At 40.3% G+C, this 15,847-nt stretch overlaps 1 non-coding gene across 1 annotated transcript; it reads left to right on the top strand.

Annotated features, from left to right (window-relative positions):
* Positions 1–302: 302 nt before the first annotated feature.
* Positions 303–376, top strand: TRNAR-CCU (transfer RNA arginine (anticodon CCU)). Its single transcript has one exon. It is a non-coding gene; the product is annotated as a tRNA-Arg (tRNA).
* Positions 377–15,847: the final 15,471 nt, after the last annotated feature.

Genomic DNA, 15,847 nt, shown 5'->3' with positions numbered 1-15,847 from the left:
CTTCCCTCTGTGTACAGATGTCTTCTGGAAGAAAGGAAAGAGGAGAGAAAAGGGAAAGAAATCCTGAAATACTGTGCTTTAATGGATTGAGCCTGAGATAATAACACTTACACTGACTAGAAAAAAATCAGCATAATAAAATGGGATAAAATAGATTGTGAGCTCTAGGACTTAAGGGCAAACTTGAACTCAAATATAGAAAACAAAGTTACATTTTGATATATCTAAGTTGCAGAATGTGCTCATATTACTTGGTACACATATTGTTCATGTTTTTATGTATTGATTAAAATTATTGGGGCGGTCCGGTGGCTCAGGCGGTTAGAGTGCCATGCTCCTAACGCCGAGGTCATGGGTTCGATTCCCAGCTGGGCCAGTGAGCTGCGCCCTCTACAGTTGAGACTGTGAACAATGGCTCTGCCTGGAGCTGGACTGCTGTGAACAGCCAGAGGTCAGTGTGGGCTATTGTGTTCTGCCATGGACTGCTGTGAGCTGCCGTGGGCTACTGTGTGCTGCCGTGCGTGACTGGCAGCCATCGTGAGCGGCCAGCAGCGATGAGAGCTGCCGTGGGCTGCTTTGAGCGGCGACCAACGACCCACGGCCGACTGCCTCAGCCGGCTGGAGCGCAAGGCCCATAATACCAGCATGACAATACCCTACACAACTAGACTGAGAAACAATGGCTTAAAAACCAGGGGGGTGGGAGGAGCAAAAAAAAAAAAATATTGAACAAAACTAGACAAAGTAGAGAGCTTGGCACACATGTCTGAAGAATTCCTTTAAAGGTGACATAAATCTATAAATCAATATTCGTTGATTACAGTGGTTCAACCAATCACAATGCAACATGTTTGCAATCATCTATTATGCCCCATACTTTCCATGAGGATATCAATAAAGATTCGGCCATTGCCGGGCTGAAATGAAGATACGCAGTATCTGTAGAGAGTATGATATAGGCAACAAGGAGAGACCTTACAATCAGAAAATTAAATTCCACAATATACTAGGTGAGAAAAGTTGTATAAATTATTTAACTTCTCCAAGATTCCATTTAAAACATTTTTCTCATCTGTGAAATGAGGGTCAAAGTTATTAATAATAATACTTGACTCAAAGGCTTGTTCTGAAGATATGTGGATCAATTGAGGTCACATAAATGATAAACATTAATCGCCACATAGATATTGGTTCTTAGCTCTCGCAATACAGATGGGTTTTATTTGAATTTCATTATCTTAAAAAGAAATGGTTGACTTAGAATATGTCTTTGTAATGAATTCACGTTAGCTCCTGGTGATGTCCATTTTATTTTCCAAGTATTTATAAACCTACTTTTTAAATTCATCCAAAAATTTTGCTTTTAGGACAGTTTCAGAAATCCTTTGTCCTTTCATATGCAGTAGACTGAGTATACCTACTTTTAGGGGGCGAAAAGGACTCTTTTCGCATCTTTCCAGTTCTTCATGATTCCGTGGAAATGATCAGCATTAATGATCGCATTTAAGTTTCCTGAGATATTAATAATAAGAGCCTTAAAGACTTGGACGTAATTATCACCATCATTTTCACTCTTCAACTAACCTGTTCTTCTTTTCCTACATCCAGTGAAACACACAAACCTCTCAACAATATTGGTTTGCTCCTCTCCAGTTTGAAGATAATTTCTTTCTTTCTTTCTCTTTCTTTCTTTCTTTCTTCTTTCTTTCTTTCTTTCTTTCTTTCTTTCTTTCTTTCTTTCTTTCTTTCTTTCTTTCTCTCTCTCTCTCTCTCTCTCTCTCTCTCTCTCTTAAAATTTACTGGGGTGACAATCGTTAGTAAGCTTCATAACATAAGTTTCAGGTGTACAATTCTGTAATACATCATCTATATATCACATTGTGTGCTCACGATTCAGAGTCAGTTCTCCTTCTATCACCATATATTTGACCCCCTTTATCCTCTTCAACTATTACCCCTCCCCCTTATCCTCTGGTAACTGAACTCACCAATTCAAAGGCAGAGTAGCAGATTGGATCAAAAACAAAACCCAACCATATGCTGCCTCTAAGAGATGCACCTCAGCTACAAAGATAATCTTTCTTAATAGAGAAGAGGAGATAAAGGAAAAGTTAAGAGCTCTGCTTCCTCTTAGTTCTCTTATAATATACTGTAATGCGCCACCAACTGTGAGCGCTTTCCTTCCCATTTCTCTTCCTTGCCCTGAACAAACCTAGTGCCCACATTAGGTACTAGTCTTCCTGACAGTGACACTCTTCGTGGAAGTCATGCTTTTCTTTGGCAGCTGTCTTTAGTCATTAGCCCCTCCTGCCACCTTCAGCACAGGTACTTGTCTCATGTAAATTGTCTTCAGAGAGAGCCCATGAAGGAAAATTCTTGGCATTTGAAAGATCTCCCGGTACCAAACCAGAGTCTGGGATTAGGAGGGATACTGACGGACTGGGAGGCCAGGTGGCAAGCCACACTGGTGCCAGTTGGCAAGGCCAGTGCAGACCAAAGTGCTTCCTGAAGCACCGAGTCACCCTGTCCTGGTAGGTACATAAAGAAGCTTGGTAGAAAATAAATAAATTCCTGTCAGTACATAAGTATAAGAAGGGAGGGCATTTAAAGTAAATAATCAAAATCTTAACCATTGTTTGAGCTGCAATCATCTGATCTTCTTTCTACTTGTCAGAATGTTCTAAGATTTCCTTAAGAGGCCAGAATTACTTTTAAAATTGTTTTATAAAAAGAGTTTAATAGTTCAGTGCTCTCTATGTGATGGTGATAAGACAAAAGACTTTAAAAACACAAAGACGACCATGTTTTTAAAAGTTACGTAGAAGAAGCATTCCCTGAGGAGAAGGCAATGCTGGACTAGATCCATTGTAGTGACTCATTTCTTTTTGTTGCGAAGAGCAATTTTATTTGCATGTCAGCATGATTGAGTTCTCATTAAGGGATGGGCTCTATGACAGGTGGGGAGGGGGAGGCCAAGTATAACACCTGATTCGGGACATCAGGGAGCGTTTGGCGCAGCTGAAAAAAGATGAACGGGAGCACAGATTAGTGTGCTATTTAGTATTGTGAATCACAAATATAAGAAAGAGGTTCAGAGAATAGGAAGGTGAGTCTGAGGCCCAAACCATCCTCTACAGAAACACAAGCAATCCCCGGAGAGTCATATTGTTCATTAGAATATTGAAGCCCCTGAGATGTCTGCATCAAAGGGAGCTGTTTACCTTTGAATAACTACAATTTCCCATAGGTATTTGACAATAGAAGCTCTATTTTCAGGGAATACCTTTAATGTCTTGTAGAATTGCCCCCAACCCAGAGCTAAAGCTATCAGAAACAGATTCACGCAGGCGATGCACTTACTCTGGGCCTTGAAGAATGGAGAACTCCGGGAAGAGCAGCGCATGGAGGTGGCCTCAGGGGATGGAAAGAATCCTCTGGGAGTGAAAGCACAGATTCAAGACATCACATTCAGGGGTGAGATTGGTCACGAGAGCTAAGGCAGGCTGAAGGGAGGAGGGCAGGAGTCAAATGGCCCCGGGTTTAAGTATCAGAAGGCTGTAGGAAAGGGTTTTCAAAATGCTCTGACCACTTGCATTGGAATTTTCTGAGGTGCTTGTTAAAAAGTCCTCAGTCCCAACCTCAGTTCTACTGAAGGTGGGTCCTGGAAATTTGCATTTTAAAATAGCTCCCCAGGTGATTCTTAGGCACTCTAAAGTGTGTAGTGTAGAGACAGAAAACTAGTGAGGGACCAAAAAAAAAAAAAAAAGATTTGACAGGAAAATGAAAAGTAGACATCCCCACACTCATGCATTTATTCATCTGATGTGTACTGAGCACCAGCGTTATGCAAGGACCTGGGTATACCTTGTGATTGGAACACCTGTCCCTGTCCTTGTGGGGCTTACATTCAATGATTAACAAAGACACACTTCTTGTTTATCCGCCTCTAACTACTTGACCAATTTGGCAAATTTGGCTTCTGCCTTTCTCCTGAGACCCACCTCTACCTAGTATCCAATTCAGTTAGTGGGTTTCTGCCCGAGTCCATTGCCCTGTGTCTCTATTGTTCTGCCGCTTATCCCTGGCCCTCGGCTTCCTGTCTGCATTCTAACCATTCTAACTGGAGGTGTCTCACTGGGTCCTGCCCACTGGCTGACGGACCCACCTGGTACCGACTCATCTCCCTGCCTACGGTAACACGCATTGCCACCCCCAGAGTCCCAACCACTATGCCTTCACCACCTCACTACTCCATCATATTGAATCCATCCTTTGCCAACTACCTACCTGAACTACAACAAACTTTTGCCGTTGATCCAGGTGGTTTTGTAGAATCAGCTTTGGGGTCAGACAGTCCTGAGTTCAAATCCTAGTTGCTACAATTTCCCGCCACATGACCTTAGAAAGTGAGATTATTTCTCTGAGCCATAGTTTTTATCTGAGAAAAAGGCAAGGGGTGGGGCTGGGGGGACAATAATGCCTATCTAACCAGCTCATAAAGGATTAAATGTGATGGAATATTTTAAACTCTAGTAGAAAGCCTGGCAAATAGCAGGTATTCAACCAGTGAGAGGCATTTTTATCTGTCTTGGGGATCTTTGCCCTCCAGGCTGTAATTTTCTTTTAGCGCCTACATCTAGGTCTGTTTCCACTCTTCCATTCTGATTTCTGGGCAGGAGTGGGCTGGGGCCTGGGTCAGGGGTTGAGTCCTGAGCCCTGGTCCCATGTACACTCTCCAAAAGTGACACATTTTAAAAAGTGATGTGCTGACTAGAGACTACTATTAAGTCTAAGATGAAAATACATGAGGAAAAGCAGTGTCAACGCAAGACCTTGGGACAGTGTCCCTCACCAACCAACAGAGCAGGTCCATCCCCATGGCATCCATGCACCCAGGCTTGTTTCCAATGGTGCCAGAACATGGCTCAGCTTCTGCCACCATGCTGTAATGCAACAGAGCTTGGCTGGCTTCAAATATGACATTGCCGTGATATGCCTATGGGTTTTAAATAGTCTGTTTTCTAAAGGCAAGTTTCCTGTCATTCATTTAACTGCCCTATAATTTGCCAACCAAAACAAGGTGGACATTTCTCAAAATGAATAGTAGTAGAGATAATTCTCTGCCTTCATTTTCTCCTTTCCCTTAGTTTAAAAAATCTTCTCCCCTTTACTTACTCGATAAAGTCCAAACTTCTGGGCCTGGGGTCCAAGATCCTACACGATCAGACTCACATTGCTTACCTCCATAGCCTCATCTCCTGCCTCTCCCCCATCGGTAAGCTCTTTTCTGCCATCATTCCGTGATTCTTGCAGTTCTAGAACTCTCTCATCCTCTCCCTCTGTATGTACTGTATCCTTTCCCCCAGCTCTTTGTCTGGAAAACTTCCATTCAGACTTCTCATTTCCTCTAGTAATCATGGCCTCCCGTGTCCCCGGCTGTAGGTAAGTACACTCCTTTGTGCCCACATTTGTGGATTTGGCAGCAAAGTGCTTATCACACCATATCACCGTTAATTGTTGCTTTATGGTCAGTCTCCCTTAGACCCTTGCTACTTGAAGCATTAGAAGTGCAGAATCTCCAGGCCCACCAATGAATCAAAATTTTCATTTTGACAAGATCCCCAGGTGATACCTATGCTCATGAAAGTGTGAGAAGTTTTCCCCAATAGGTAAACTTCTGAGGGGTCTCAAGAGGTGAAACTGTCATCTCCGAATCCCCAATAACTACTGTGATACCTGGTTTAGCATCCCTGTGAAGAAAGTAGAGCCAGAAGCTGTTTTCCAGAGAAGCCTTCTAGAACTCCAGTCCCAAACCATGTTTTGTGGGGCCCATGCGACAAGGTATAGCCCAAAACCAGAGAGAGGAACATTCTGTATATTCCTCCTATGGGATCCAGCTGTGCCATGGTGCCCCTGGGAGCCTTGGAAGTCCACATTCCAGGTTCAGGCCTTGGAGTTCTCATGGTGGGTGCCGTGGTGAGGCTTCCTCAGGTGAAGCTTTCTGAGCATCGACAGACCTTAACAAGGGGGACTCTGTTGTGAGCATCTGGAATGGGGTGGGCACACTTTTTAGGAACTCCAAATAACACTTTGGGAATAACTGCATGAGTCAGTGGTCCTACACAAGCAAATAGGAGCAAGCTAGTGTGGTAGGTAGACTAATGACCCCTAGATATGTCCACGTCCGAATTCCCAGAATCTGTGAATGTTACCTCATACGTCAAGAGGAACTGGTAAATGTTCTTAAATCCAAGCTCTTGAGATGGGGAGATTATCATGCATTTTCCAGGTGGGTTTGTTGGGATCATAACAGTCTTTTAAAGAGGGAATGCAGGACAAATCAGAGTTGGAGGAATAAGAGAAACGACAACAGTAGCTGAAGTAAGAATAATGGAAGACGGGGCCAAGAGCTGAAGAATGAGGACAGCCTCTAATAACTAGAGAAAAGTAGCTTCCTGAAGAAACCGGCCCTGCTGTAGCTTTGATTTTAGCCCTGTGAGACCGATGTCAGACTTATATCCTACAAAACTGTAAGAGAATAAACGTATGTTGCTTTAAGCCTCCAAATTTGTGGTAATTTGTCACAGCAGCTTTGGAAAATGAGTACAAGTGGAAGTCTGAATTAGTCATATTAATGTGAATTCCTCTGTTTACAAAAAGCTGGGGCATGTGGTAAAGTCTGGGTAACTCCAGTTGAACTCCCACAGTCTTGGATTGCCAGAAATTGGTTTTATTTCCAGCTGGTTGGCTCTTGGAAAGCTCTAGAAAGAAACATACTCCCTTGAGGGGGGAGGAGCAAGGGATTGGTTTTATCTCAGTTTCAAAAGATCCAGCATTTTTTCAAGCCGATTTACTACTCCGTACAAGACTGCTCTCCCAAAGGCGTCTTCCTAGCCTAAAACCCCCAAGTAGTTCTTGAGAGCCAGTTTCCAGAAAACAACAATGAACTTGTCATCTTGTGTTGACAAATTGACTGTTGGAAGCTCTGGAGGCTTGGTGGGGAAAGCCAGTCATCATAACCATGTAGAGAAAGTCCCTGGGACCATCAATGCCAAAAACCAGTAGCTTCTATTAATAAGTCAATCCCTTCCCAGAAGAACTTCAGGGTCTTTTTTTTTTTTTTTAATTGCTGTTGGTTTATGGGGAAACCTTAAGGAAAAAAAGGGGGAGGGCATGTCAGATCTGTCTAGACCATGAAATCCACATGACATTATGATTCTTATGAACAATTTGAGCTATCCCCTTTGAACGGTCTCATTAAAAGTGGAGTTCTCAGCAGCTTTGAATTTCACATGGCATCAGTCTCCCTTTGGAGAACTAACAATGGTCTAGATGCCAGAGAATCCCAAATGCTCAACAGTTTCCTTGGTGTCCACAGCTAAAGCTACTTTCTCAAGATCTCTGCAAATCACATTACTTTAGCTATGGGCAACTGATTCTGAGCCCCTTGGAAGAGGTTTCTCTGGAGTCTCCAACCCTAGAAACAAGGGGCAGTGACTGCACAATTCCACCTCTGAAAGGGAATGCCTACCTTACCTGCTCAGAACAGCGTTCTCAATCCAAGGGCAACTGGGAGGGGAGGGGAGATGGGCTATTGGTTAGGGTCGAAGACAGACACAAAGAGGGGCCAGTCCACGAATTCAGGAGGAATAACAGCTTAACTCCCAGCCCCCCACTGGGAAGCTGTGGCAAGGGTTAACCAGCTTCCTCTCCGGTGGTTCCCTGGGAGACTTTGCATTGGTTCACAGCTGTGTGAACCCACAATACTCCCCACATGAGGCCTGGTGAAGGTGGCAAATGAGCTTATTCGTATCTATTTCTCTAGCTCTGGAGTTATGTCAGGTAACTCACTGGCTATGCTTAGAAGGGGCAGCAGCCAGGCCAGTCTTCAGAGGAACTGCAAAATAGACTAGCCAGACTGCCTCTAGCTTCTCAAGGTAACCCTGTGTAGGGCCTGTTCCTTTATATACACGGATATACACATATCCTCCCACCCCTCTCAGATCTTTGCCCTACCAAATTAGTCTAAGTGAAACTTCAGGTAATACCTGCACATTTTTAATTACCTATTATATTTGGTCAATAAATACATAAATATCTACTCCGTGCCAGAGACTGGAAAGAAGAGATTTAATAAGCGAAGTAGCATTTACTAAGCATCTACTATGTGTCAGACGTTATGTTCTTTTATACTCACAACTCTGTGAAGTAGATTTCTGGACCCATTTTATAGATGAGAAAAGTAAAGCTCAGAAAAGTTAAATAATTTACCCAGGGTCACATAACTAGTAAGTTATGGGCAAAGCAAGAATTTCAACCTAGGCTGCCTGATTCCAAACCTGTGCTTTTTCTGTACTAGTTATGAGCTAGAAATCTGGAATTAAAACACAAAACAAACAAACAAAAACAACCTAGGTTCAAAGCTTGGCTTTGCTATTTAGTAATGTATGACTTTGGCCAAATTACTTAAATTATTTAAATCTTAGTGGTTTCATCTTTTAAAGGGGATGAAAAAAATTATATCTACTTGATAGGATTAATGAGGATTAAATAAGGTAATGTTTCTATATTGTTCAGTACAGTACTGGGTACATTGTAAATTCTCAAAAAGTATTAACTATACATGGTACCTTTTTCATGCTATTCTCCAGGAATTTACCCTGTAATGACAATTCCCTCATCAACATATTTCCCCTTTTCTAAAATTTTAATATTTATGAATTGACTTTAAAAATTGTATTCTAATCGCAAAAATCTCTGAGTGATGTTGAGCCACTCAAAGTCATACAGTTGGCCTAATCAAGCTGTAGTCATCATGTTTTCTAGACCACATTTTTTGGGGACAGACTAGACCTTAAAATCTATTATTGCTTTTAGCTTATAAAATATCATTGATGATCTTCTTAGTAAGTAGATAATTTTTGTAATTAATGTTTTAGCAGAAATAAAAATATCTCAAAGGGTTTTTATAGAATCCTAACTTCAAGATCCTGACTCACTTTTTCCTATAAGGTGTTGGCTTCGTAAATGGTGGCTTCCCTTGCCAGAGTGGTTTATGGGGACAAAGAATATGTACATTATAGAAGATGAGTTCCTGAGACCAGAGGAGAGGTGCAACTGGAGTGTATTCTGGTAGAATCTAGTGAAACTAAGAGAGCACATTTGCTCTGACTAGGTGATCCTATTCTTCAGTCAGTATTTCAGAGAAATTCTCATACAGATCTATCAAGGGTCACCTATGAGAACATTCATGGTAGCCATCTTGAGACAATATAGAGTTGGGGGCAAATTATCGTACAAATAAAATGTGGTGGTGAATGCACCCTAAGGAATACTATACAGCAAGTAGAACAGAGTTGATTTAATTCCAGCAATGTGGATAGATCATAAAAATCTAGGGTGAAAAAATAAAGAGTAAAGTTTATAGCACAAAACCATTTGTGTGATTTTAAATCATCTACACACACACACACACACACACACACACACACGCAGCTTATTTTAAAAGGATACATACATAGTTATGGATACTGTTCGAACATATTAGAGGGGCCTGGCATTGAGCAGTGAAAATAATATGCTATGCACAGAGAGGTATGATGAACTCAGCTTTCCGCAGCTCAAGTCCAACCAAATCAAACAAAATAAGAGAGACACAGATCACTTGCAATAGACATATAGAAAAAAGCATGAATTAGTCAAATCTGAAAAGATCAAAGTTTCTTGGAAATCGTGGGATTCGAGCTGCGGGAGAGCAGGTTTGGGTGGGCCAACGTAGGAAAGGCCTCTGATGGCAGAGGTAACTGTGTAAACAAAGGCTCTGAAAGAAGAAGGCAGAAGTCAATTCAGGAAAGGATCCAGTGTGCACATAAGAGGATTGGAACGGAGTGGCTGAGAAGGTCAAGAAGATGGACAAAAGCTGGGGGAAGAGGGGGTAGGCCTTCAAAACCACACTAAAGATGGTCTTTTGAAAATGATGGGCAGCCAGTGAACTGTTTTTAATTGGGGAAGAGATATGTATTTAAGAAAGATATTTTGATAGCCAAGTTAAAATGTAGACGGGGAAAGAAGAGACCACAGTCAGAGTCCATCCTTGTGTAAAGCAGGAATCGTTTATATCACAATCACGTGGACATTTGTTGGGAATGCAGATTCCTAGACTTACTCTAGTTCACTGCCTCCTAAGGTATCTAGGTAGAGCCCTGGAATCTACATTTTTAAACTAGCCCAGGTGACCCTTTGCTCAGTGGGGATTGAGAACTACATCGTTTTCAACCTTGGCTGCATATTAGAATGAGTTGGAGAGATTTTAAAATTCCTGATACCCAGGCTGCTCATCAGACCAATTAAATTGAAATCTCTAGGGGTGGGGTCTGGATGTCAGTATTTGTTAAAGCGCGACAAGTAATTCCAACACTCAGTCAAGCTGGAGACCCACTGGACTCCAACAAACCTTCTTTAGAAAACTCAGGAGCCAGCAAGACTTCCTCTCCATTCCATCTTCATTTAATCTCCAGCTAATTTGATTCTCTACTTAATTGGATCAAAGCCTCAGGCTCTAAATCACTTATATTAAAAATATAAATTACCCAACCTTTTATTTTGAGACACCCTCCCCCACCCCGCCCTACCCCCACCCCCTACCCCTGGCACACAGTATAATTCTTTTCCATCCCTGGTCCTGGGCAATTGACATTTGATTATCATAAAAGGACTAAAGTTGGAATTAAATAAAAGTAGCAAGATCCCTGCTCTGATTCTGTCTGATGCAAAGCAACAATGACAGATGGTAGAACATGCCACATACTTTGTATATTAAGTACACCTTGAAATCATACACATTTAAAATTCAAACATGTACAGATATTAAATGCATATATCAATTAAGTTGACAGGAATGGGTTTGAAATAAAGCAAGCAACAAACTAGATTTGTAACCTCGAGCAGCACTGAGACACATAAATTATGTCTTGGAATTCTATTATTTATTAGTCAGTGAAGAGACTTCTGGTTTAAAGTGGTACTTGGTTAGAGTTTCCTGGTTTATCCTTCCCAGCTTCCCACTAAAATATCTTTGGTGACACAGAAAACAAGAAAACTTGAGACTCACACCACTCAAAACAAACACTGTCAACTCAGGGCCAGAATCTGAGGAGATTTTCTAATAAATACAAGAAAACATAATATATTTTTAAAAACCCAGCTGACATCTCCCAATGAAATACAGCTAATTTTTAAATGTAGAAACAAGAATCTATCAAACTAGGTTCTAAAGCTGTTGCTGGATGCTGAAACTGATAAGCAAGATAGCTTATTTATAGATGATAAATATTTAGGATATTGATAAAGAAAAATTAAAAATCCAATAGAGAAACATAAAAAAAACTGAATTATTAGAAACACAAGGTTCTTGAATAAGAATACTCTGTGTTACTACTGAAAGTAATCTATAAATTCAATGATTTCCATATCAAAGTCCCAACAGGGTTTTGTTTTGTTTTTGTCTTGTTTTGTTCTGGAAAGTGGCAAAGTAATTCTAAGATGTATTTAAAAGAATCATCAAATGGGAAGTACCAAGAAAATACTGATAAGGAAGACTTTTATTATCAGATTTTAAAATTTATCATAAAACTATAGTAGTTTTAAAGATAGCAATAGCCCAGACATAGAATCTATGGAATAGAATAGAGATTTTATATAAATATAAAATTGAATACATGATTAAATGAGGCATTTTAATTTATCAGAGAAAAAGATTGAACTGCCTTTCTAGGAAAACAGAACTGAGATCTCCCTGTATCCTTTCACTATGTAAACTACTAGGCAAATCTGGGATTTTAAATATTTTTAAATGAGATGATGTCTTTCATGCATGTTATAAAAACCAGAAATCAAAAAGTAAAGACTTATAAACTTGATTACCTATAAGTTTTAAATTTCTGTATGGAATAAAGAAGTAGAAAGAGGAAACAGGGGAAATTCTGCTATATACCAATATCCATGGACATGAGGTAAGGAAGACACCATTCTTTGGAGACTCAATTCCATTTGGCTTAAGCACTCATTCCGGATCCTGTGAGACTCACCACCGCCTCGTGAAGACTTCTGTATACACACAGGGCTCTCTCATTCTCATGGTCACTCCTTACCTTTCTTAAAGCCCCTGCGATCTAAACCCACGTACACCTCCCTCCCTCTCTTTTTCATGCCATCTTGGTTACTTTTCCTTGCTTTCCCTAAAAATCTCAGACGAAACATTTACATGTTTAACAAGATTTATTGAAAGTTTAGAGTGAAAAGAACTATACTAACAATATCAAATTAAATATTGGATAGTTTTGTCCTAAAAACTTTTTTGTACACCTCACCACTAAGAATAAACAATTAATAATATTTCTCTGCAGGTTTCAGCCTTCTGCTATGTCATCTAACCCCTTCTCTCACAGTAATTCTCTTCATCTCCTATATCCCCACTTCTCTGCTCTTTCCAATACCCCAAATTTCCATTTTATTGTTAAATATAAAATGCATTAGAAAAATGCATAAAAGTTAAATAGCAAACATGTAGGTCAAAAAAGACAACATCATTGACACTCTAGGACCCGTCTCAAAAATACACACACACACACACACACACACACATCCTTTCCCATCATAATCACCACTCTATCATCTAGAAACAACCAATATTCTAATTATTAATCATGACTTTAATTTTTCAATTAATTAGTAATCATGTTCTTGTTTTTCTTTATAGTTCTACTACCTAAACGTACATCCCTACACCACATAATTTAGTTTGTTTTTGACATTCTCGTACATGGACTAATACTGGATATGTCCTTTGGGTCTCATTTTTCTAGACTAACACTTGTTGGTAAGATTTATCCATACTGGAGCACGTGGCTTTAATGTGTTTATGTTTGCAGCTGTATAGTTTTTCCATATAGCAATTTATCTCTTCTACGTTGATGAATATTTTGGTTGTTTCCAGTTTAGGGAAATGATAAACAGGGCTTTAATAAACATGACTATATAGGTATCATTATACAGAAAAACACGCATTTTCCTAGGAATAAAAAATATATCTCTGCGTCTTTACACCAGGAACTTCTCCAAAAAGTTTGAAGAGTCCCACCAGTGAGTTATAAGAGTTCCTAATATTCCACATCCTGAAAACATTTGATGGCAATAGACATCTGATAGGTGTGTTTTTTGGTGTTTTATCAAATAGACATTTGATAGGTGCGATTTATCTGATTAACTTAGATTTATCTGATTACTAATGAGGTTTTAGGATAACTTAACATATGTATTGGCCATTGGGTGTCTTCTTTTGTGAAATGTCTATTCAAATCTTTGGCCATGTTTTGTAGTGGTTGTCTGCCTTTTTTCCTCTCAACTTTTAGGAGTTCTTTATGTATACTGAATATTAATACTTTATCAATTACATGTGTTGCAAAAATCTTTTCCTACTTTTCTCTCTTTTTATTGTGTCTTTTGCCAGCGCTCCACTAAGTTTGGCTGTCCCTTAGTTTCATTCACTGTTTTCATATGAATTGCACCCTCCCTGTTTATAATCTAAGTGGTTCCTTAAGGTATTTTCCTAAGCAAAATTAATTTCCCTCTTAAAATAATAAAAATTTTATTATTTGTAATAAATAATTAAAATAATTTGGCATATGTTTTCAAAATTCTTTTGTCCAGGCATATATATCTTATATAAAGTTGAAATCATCTTATGTACGCTGGTATTTTCCAGCATTGCATGTCCAAAACATTGCATCATAAACAATTTTCCATCATTTTTAATGACTGACTGCATAATAGTCCATGGTGTGGATGCAACATAATTGACACAGTTATTCTTGTAATGTTGGACATTTAATTAGATTCTTTGTGTTTTGCAGAGGGGTGATGTTTTTGTTTTGTTTTTGTTATAATAAATAATGCTGGAGGGAAGGTCTTTTACTATAGTTTAGTGCATTTCTGTATTACCTGTATGAGATATTCCCAGAAACAAAACTTCTGGATCAAAACATAGGAGCATTTTCAAGGCCCTTGGTGTGTAGAGGATTGCCACATTGCTTTCCTAAGGGTTAGTTGGATCAATTTATATTCTCACAACAGGAGAAAGGGCCTCTTCTCAAGTTTGTATGTTTCCCCCTAGATACAGACACTTTGGGGCCATTTCTAGCATGAAGGCTTCTAAAATCAGTTTAATTCTGTTGATTGGAGTCATTATCCATATCAGTTAACACAATAATAACCTTTGTCAATTAGGGCCTTGCCCAACCATAGAACAAACACAGGCAGAATTGGTTCAGAGAGAGGAATATCATTTGTAAAGTCAAGCCTGCGATGGCTCATGAATGTAAGAGTGAAAAACTAAAAGTCACTTCAAATATTAACGCTGACATCATTGTCCACCCCAGCAAATCCTTACTATAAGAAGACCAGAGGGCTACCTCCCAAGGAACAAAATTGCTGAAAACTTCCCTGCCACTCGGCTGCATGAACAGGAGTAAAAGCAGTTTACGAAACATTCCACTCTCAGACAGTTACCTCCAGATGCGTCAGGTACCAAGGCTCCGTACCAGATGTGATTCCCCTGGCAGTGGAGGGCCGGGAGAGCTTGGAGCACACAGCTGCGGATGATGAGGTCATCAGCACAATTTGGGGAATGGATGAGTTCACTGGGGAAAGAAAAAAAAACATGTCACTTTTCTTTTTTCTTGTTTGAAGTCACTAAGCTTCAGGGTTCAGGAGGGAATTGTTGCTCTGACTTTATTCTTTGGGAGGCGAGTGGCTGCCTGCCAGAGGCAGCTGCACATGGGGTCATTTACATTACACGCAGTCTCTGGTTTTAGAAGGAAGCTCTTCCTTTTCTTAGATCATCTGCCTCTTTAGAGTCAGGGCCACTGCCTCACACAGATTGTATTCGCCCTTTAATCTTTTCTCCACCCCTCCCTCTCCCTGACTTACTCCTTGCAGTTTAACAAGCTTCCCAGACAGGTCCAGCAGGCTCATCCCAATAGCTTTGAAAGCCAGCTGGCGGACAAAGGAGGAATTATTTCATACGCTCATGGCTGGTTGCAGGAGAGAGGCACTTTGTGGGACACATGGGGTCCCCTAGCCTCTCTCTCTGTGTCTCTCTGTCTCTCTCTCTCTCACACGCAGTCTACCCCTAGATGTTAATACCTTATTGCCTGGGCCTTGGGCTGGGTCTGACCTCCTCTAGCACAGTTAAGACGGCTGAACTTCCAGCAGGCTCTGGCAAACCTGAGGGGCCCTTAGGGAGCCGTTTCCCAGAAGGAGGAGTCAATTCTCTTTTGTGTCTGGGCACATTCTTGAAGTTTCACCAAGGTGATGCTTGAGCTAAAAGGGATAGGGATGTGGTTCTCCAATGTGGGGAAAGTGGCTTTCAGTTAAATGAGGCACCTTGTTTCTTTTCTTCTTTTTTCTTTTGGATGGTGCAGGGGAAAGAAAGCAGAGAAGACGGTAACAGAAAGTAGCCCAGGCAGGAGACAGCGACGTATGGCCTTTTTTTTTTTTTAAGCAGAGAAAGACTCATTTCTAGCCAGCCAATTGCTTATTAACTGCAAAGAATGTTTCAAGTGTCATTTTCTTTTTTATCTCTCCAGTTAGAGATGATTTCAGCCATTACTTTAAAAATGACACCAAATGGAGGGTAAGTGCTCCATTTCAACTTCATCTTTAAAACTCAGACTAGATAGAGGCTGTGTACTATGTACCAATAAAAAGAACAATCAGAGAGGCATAATAGTTACTGGTGAGCACCTATGTCATGGGGCAGGCGCCATATATTATGAAGCCCCCAAATGTT

This window comes from Rhinolophus ferrumequinum, chromosome 12 (assembly GCF_004115265.2).
Source record: "Rhinolophus ferrumequinum isolate MPI-CBG mRhiFer1 chromosome 12, mRhiFer1_v1.p, whole genome shotgun sequence".
Lineage (NCBI taxonomy): Eukaryota > Metazoa > Chordata > Mammalia > Chiroptera > Rhinolophidae > Rhinolophus > Rhinolophus ferrumequinum.
Note: the sequence above shows the minus strand (reverse complement) of the source record. Positions and strands in the feature narration are given on the sequence as shown.